The sequence below is a fragment of the Montipora capricornis genome, chromosome 2 (assembly GCF_036669925.1).
Source record: "Montipora capricornis isolate CH-2021 chromosome 2, ASM3666992v2, whole genome shotgun sequence".
Classification (NCBI taxonomy): domain Eukaryota; kingdom Metazoa; phylum Cnidaria; class Anthozoa; order Scleractinia; family Acroporidae; genus Montipora; species Montipora capricornis.
In genome coordinates, this window is record NC_090884.1 from 23,071,893 (window position 1) to 23,078,034 (window position 6,142).

Genomic DNA, 6,142 nt, shown 5'->3' on the forward strand with positions numbered 1-6,142 from the left:
CAAACAAACGTTTGAAGCAGTTAATGGCCATGGCAGCAGATACAATTAGCAAATCGAACGTGGTTCAGCGTTGTCTGTACTCTTATCGACAACGATATTCGTCATCACAGTGCTCAAAATGTTGTTGACTCAAAAAGCGCAGCCGAGTGAGTCCACAGACCACACTGAACTACTTTCGATTTGTTTTTACCACAACATTCAACGTCAAAGAAAGTGTTTATTTCAGAGCGTGACCAAACACATGACACAAAGAAAGAGCAAGCGTTGCCTATAGCTTTCTCGCAATATGATTGGTTTATTTCCAAAAATGAGCGTTCCTGATTGGCTATCACATTGCGTGACAAATTGACGCGAGCAGCATTGTCTAGACCCTTATCGACAACGCCAAATGAGCCAATCAGATTCCGTAATTACAAGCAATTGTGGTAAAAATTATAATTTTCCGGTTACGAGGCATAAAAATAAGATACTTCGCTTTGGCCAAATTTAAAGTTAACTTATTGCTGCACAACCATTTGTAGACAGCTGGCAAATACTTAATAATAATTAAAATGATAAATGATAGAGATAGACTTAATGGTTAATTTCACCCAATAATCTGTCGAAATCGCTTCAGATCAAGAAGCTGTGAAAGATGTATCGCCCCAATGTAATCTAGTTGAAAAAGACTTGGGGTAATCATTAACGAAAACGATAAATAAGAGCCGACCACTGTGCATCGCATGGCCTTGCTGGATTTCATCTGCGGCCGAAGCAAAAAAATGCGCTGCCTTTGTAATTATTTCATCCGCAAATGGTTGGATTTTCAAGTCTTCTCAGATAAGGAATGTAAACTGCAAGCCCCGTCTCACAATCCTTGTTCAGAAATTCTGTGGGACGTCAAAGATCCCGCACACTATTCGAAAAGAGCAGGGTAAAGAGTTCTCGGTGTTGTGGTCTGGTCTGATCGGTTACAAGTCTGTATTAGCCCTTGGCTATTAAGTGCAACCTAACTTTGCACCTAACTTTGCACTTAGATAAGATGAAACTCAAACAATACGACTGACCAACATTATTTGCATGCGTTCATTTTCTGTTTTCCCTTGCCTACCTATGATCAAATCCAATTGTTTTCTTTTTGTTGTATTGCATAATAATTAATTTTATTCAATAAGATTTGGTGATTTACTGTATTCTTTAGTTATAGAGGCCATGAACGAAGAAACGACGGTCGCATCGTTGGTCAAGGGAGGTGTAGTAATTTCATTTATAAGACAGAGATTGTGCGACGGTAGCCCAGTGGAAATCCATACTGTTTAAGAGAGAGCAGAATTTCATTTTAGAGATAAAACATTGTTTGATTAAAACTTTAGGCATGGAAAAAAGAATCGGGATGGGACGGTAGTTCTTCCATGAAAGACTCAAACCTTGAACAACTCAACCATGTTTCACACCACCGTGCAGGATTACTGCCTTGGCATACATATTCTCTAAGGAACCGTAATTAATTTGCAGTGCCATAGTACTGAGTAAGAATGGATGAACCCTTTCAATCCCAAACGACGTCTTTGTACCTAGAAAGATCAAAATCGATTAATAAATTTACCTCAGACTATTTCAGATATTTTAGAGGAACGAAATAGTTTTGGTTTCTGAGAAAGATAGAGGTAGCACTCCTATCAGTGTTGGGTATTGGTGGCGCCAATGCAGCAGGGACAACACGGAAAGATCTTGTTTGAGCAAATGGAAATAATGAAAGGTTTTTTGGTGTTTCTTCTTATGTATCAACCTGTCATTTTTCAAAATGTGAACTCAGTCGCTTCTTATTTACCAACAGATTAATGTTATCCCACATCTTTTTCGTGTTATCTGACTTCATAGATCATTAGCCAAGAGTTCACAGAATATCCTTTTTACCGTCAGAAGCAATTGTTTCGATATAATGAATCAGTTTACTTGTTTCAGGCAAGTATACTTGTTTACGGATTGCCAGCCATTTTTTAATTCATTAGTGTCTTTAAGGCTCCAAGGTGGGCTTACATGTTTTGTATTCAATCTTAGCTTTTTTAGTGGAATATGTTCATTATTTTAACACACTGTTGAAAATCTGGGAAAAAAACTAGTATAACTTTCTTGGACTTCTTAGCAATTTTTTAGAGGGAAATCTAATTTAAATGTTCCGAAGCCAAAATACCAGAAATCTCTTCATTCAATAAAGTCAGGAAAATAACTTCATTTGGGGTAGTAGACTGGGACAGAGGCAGCAATCTCAACTGCCACGCTATCGTTTGACCAAGAAGTAGTAAAATTAGTGAAAATGGGATCCATACAGCTCCGCAAAGATTCAGTAATACGTCTTGCTTCATAAGTCAAATAATTGAAACTTTGAGGTTTAAGTAATTTAAATATTCCTGACTGGGTTTGCAAGAATATCAATACACGCGTTTTTATACAAGAACGACTAATTTGGAGGCTGAGGCTGAACGCCGTTCTCACGTCAGTTTTGCGATTTGAGCCTGAAAACGTTGTTAACATGTTCGTTAAGTTATGTGGCCTACTAATACGCTTGATAATACCTGATTCTAACTGAAGACAAGGCACTAAACTGGCGTACTACCGTATCATGACGGGAGATCATTCAGCGTCTCGGCGGAAGTTCTGCATTTCTAAAGCCATCTGCAAATGGTAACACAATTTTGTTCTCGTAGACAAGGACGGCAAACAGTAGGACTCGTCTCACCTAGCTTGCGAACGCCGACGTATTTCTGGTCGTCGTTTCTCTGTCTACGACACTATGTCAATGTTCATAATCCTGTTGCACGAGTAAATATGTATCCAACCATTTATTTCACAGGTAAACCATGAAATATCCCGACTCATTTCTAATTTTTCGACTTGTCTGCAAAGAAGGTGGAAGTGGTAATATTCCATGCTACATCATGATCGAATCATAAGCTGACAATGGACTGCATTACATGATCACAGTACAACGCAGTGCACGATGGGAAGGTTCAGGGAAATGAATAAAATCTCCTGCATTTTGATTGGTCGTATATTTTGGGGCAAAGTATGAATAACCCTAGTCGTAACACATACAAAATATAGCCAAGGAATCTAGAAGGCACCCAGATCTGATTTTAAAATTACGGTATTTCTGGTCAGCCATAAAATGGTTGGCTCATACAGTTTAAATAGTTACTTTATGGTTGGACAAATCGATGTTAGATCGGGGAATCGAACTCAGGACGTCTTGCATCAAGGTCGCGCACTAAACGACTGTGCCATCCTAGCTGGCTAGAGGGAGTGGGCATAAGTGGCATTCGAGAGGTGGGGGGATACATGTTTGAAGGAAGTGTGGGGTAGGATGAAGGTAATGAAGAAGATCAAGGAGGGGTAAGTGAGTAGAAGGAAGGGAAAGATGTCTAGTTCTTTTTAACCCCCTAAAAAACCAAGCCCCTTTTTTTTTAAACTACAACCCCCCAAAAAGGAAAAAAATCCCCTTTTTTAGACATTTAAACTAGTTTGAAAAAAAAAATTGGTTAATTAAACACAAAACAAAATTAAACCACAACATCACAACCTCAACCAGCTCCATCATGAATCATCTACATAACATGCTTTATTCACCCCTTCCCTTGAGAGGCTGTTTAGAGCAAGTAACACACATGATACAAATAAACATAACAGATTTTAAAATCTCAACTCTAGCAAAAGGCTGCCAGACCAGTTAGCTATTTACAAACGCAACAGGTCTGTATGTCACTGTCTGCAATCTTAAACCTGTTATGCGTTGTTACTATGTTGCCATAGGCAATCCAGTAAGAAAATGAGTTGAAATTTTCCTTTTTTTTTCCTTGTCGGGAACGTATTTCCTGTCACTCTCCTGCTTTCAGGGGGTAGTAGAAATGCGTTGATTTTATCCGGGGGACACAGTAGAATATTTAAGTAACCTACAACTGTAACGCGAATGGCGTTTTAGTGAATCTTTAAACAAAATACACCCTTATGGAGCTCAAGAATGGAATCAATTCGATAAACAACCCGCGCCGGGAAAAATTAATATCTGGAATCTTAAAAGCGACGAATAATGGACTAGGACAATAATTGCATCTTTTACCGTCGGATATAAAAGTGAGCTTCTTTTCTAATGTTTTACTAACTGTGATGTTATGTACAACTCTGAAAGCAAATGGCAAATTCTGTGGTAACTTTGTTTGGCTGGATATAGGTTTAACACACTTACTGAAGAAATCGAACACCTTGAATACATCTTTGTTTACTGTTGTCTGGCTATTTGTATGTATTTTGTACTCAACTCTGCAGAGTCTTCAAGTTATTAGAAACGTGACGGTCAAATATTATTTGAAAGAAAGCTTGTTGTCTATTTTGTACTTCACTATTCAGGGAAAAGGTTCTTTAGAAAAGGAACAACAATAAAAGCAAGGTGACACACACCAAAAAGGCCGAAACAGCTGTCCATGACCATGGCTGCTAATTGACCGGGTGAAATGGTTGTGCGGCACGCGTGATGTGTTAGCCACACCGGGTTGGTGTTAGCGTGTGTCACCTTGCTTTTAGTGTTGTTTAGAAAAGGGTTTGATTCTGAACTCCGGTGACAAGTTTATGTAGTTGCCGCGCGGTCTTTGACACGGATTGTGTTTCTTGTTTTCACGCACGCAAGGAAATACGAAGGGTTTTTTTTTCGTCTGATAGCCAGTCCGGGATCGTTATCAATTACGTCACAACATGGCGGCCATTGAAGGAATCGGAAGATTTCGTATACACTTGGCTTTATTCGTTTTTTGTTCGGAACTGGTCTACACGCAACTCTACTCGATATGGACAAGAAAGGAATATTCTTCGCCTTTTTCAAAGATGGCGGTGGCAGAGCGGGTTGAACGGTTGGAAATGTGGACGTATACAAAACATGGACCCTGTGAACCCGGTACATGAACCCCTTCATGGACCCGGTCCATGGACCACCCCTGTGGACCACCCCTCATTTTGTGAGAATCTTTAAGAGAGAGAGAGAAGTGATCCTCGCACTGATCTGGACAATTTCAGCAATTTTGTCTCACAGACACCTGAAAATTTCAGGTGGAACCCATGACCCCTGCAATGTGAGGACGGTTGGGCGCACTGGTTAATTTGTTGGGCTCGTTTGTTCCGGTGAAGGACTCGATGAACGAAATGAATGTATATTTAAAATGCGGGTTATAGACGAATCTTTTTGGAGCCACCAAACTGAAATGGATGGTATATAGTTGTCTATAAGAGACAGTTGCTTAAATCAGTAGCCCATAAACGTGATAAGCGAACAACAGCCGGCAGCCCTATATTCCTGTTAAAAATGAGAGCAGCAACTTGCTGTCATAACCGGGTGTTTTCGTTTTTTTGCGGAAAAGGTAGTCTGTATAGATCGTAGTATATATAGATGTTAAGTGCCGTGACATAGATCGTAGTCATGGGCTCCAGCTTAAATTGTCCAGATAAGTGCGAGTATCGCTTCTCTCTTTCGTCCCAAGATTTCTCTGCTTGTAACTTTACAAAATAAGGGGTGGTCCACGGGGGTGGTCCATGGACCTAGGGTCCATGAAGGGGCCATGGACCGGTTCCACGGGGGTGGTCCATGGACCTAGGGTCCATGTTTTGTATACGTCCTGGAAATGTTGGCTGTAAAGTGAAACAGCGCATGAAATTGGGTCCCGTTGTGCACGATCTATTAAAAATGTGCAAGAGGGTATTTTGATTTGCGATGTGCTGTTAATAATGGCGCCCATATTTGATTGATTTACTCCTAGGCGTTGAGATGGCGGATACTGATGCCCACAGGAAAAAATTAGCAAAATTATGTATATTTTGTGGCTCTACAGCGTCGAAAAAGACTGAAAGGTCGAAAAAGACTAAAAGGCCGAAAAACAAATTCAAGGATGACTTTGAACGATATTTTGGTATTAATTCTGAAAAGTGCAGTGGAAGGCTTGAGTGACACAGGAACAATGTCTGTCAAAAAAGTGATGGCCGTTGATCGCCTGCAAAGTGTAGCAAAACACAACTTTATTAGTCCAATTATGTTTGGATCCAATCTGGTTATGTATTCAATTGCACGCAAGCAGAATGGCAGTGGATATTTATGGAAACTTCATCCGGGGGGGGGGGGGTC

General features: G+C 40.1%; 1 long non-coding RNA gene across 1 annotated transcript; it reads right to left on the reverse strand.

Annotated features, from left to right (window-relative positions):
• Positions 1-269: 269 nt before the first annotated feature.
• LOC138039129 (uncharacterized) lies at positions 270-2,938 on the reverse strand. The gene is made up of 2 exons (XR_011130373.1): positions 2,556-2,938; positions 270-1,553 (listed from the first exon to the last, which is right to left on the reverse strand). It is a non-coding gene; the product is annotated as an uncharacterized lncRNA (long non-coding RNA).
• Between the last annotated feature and the right edge of the window lie 3,204 nt (positions 2,939-6,142).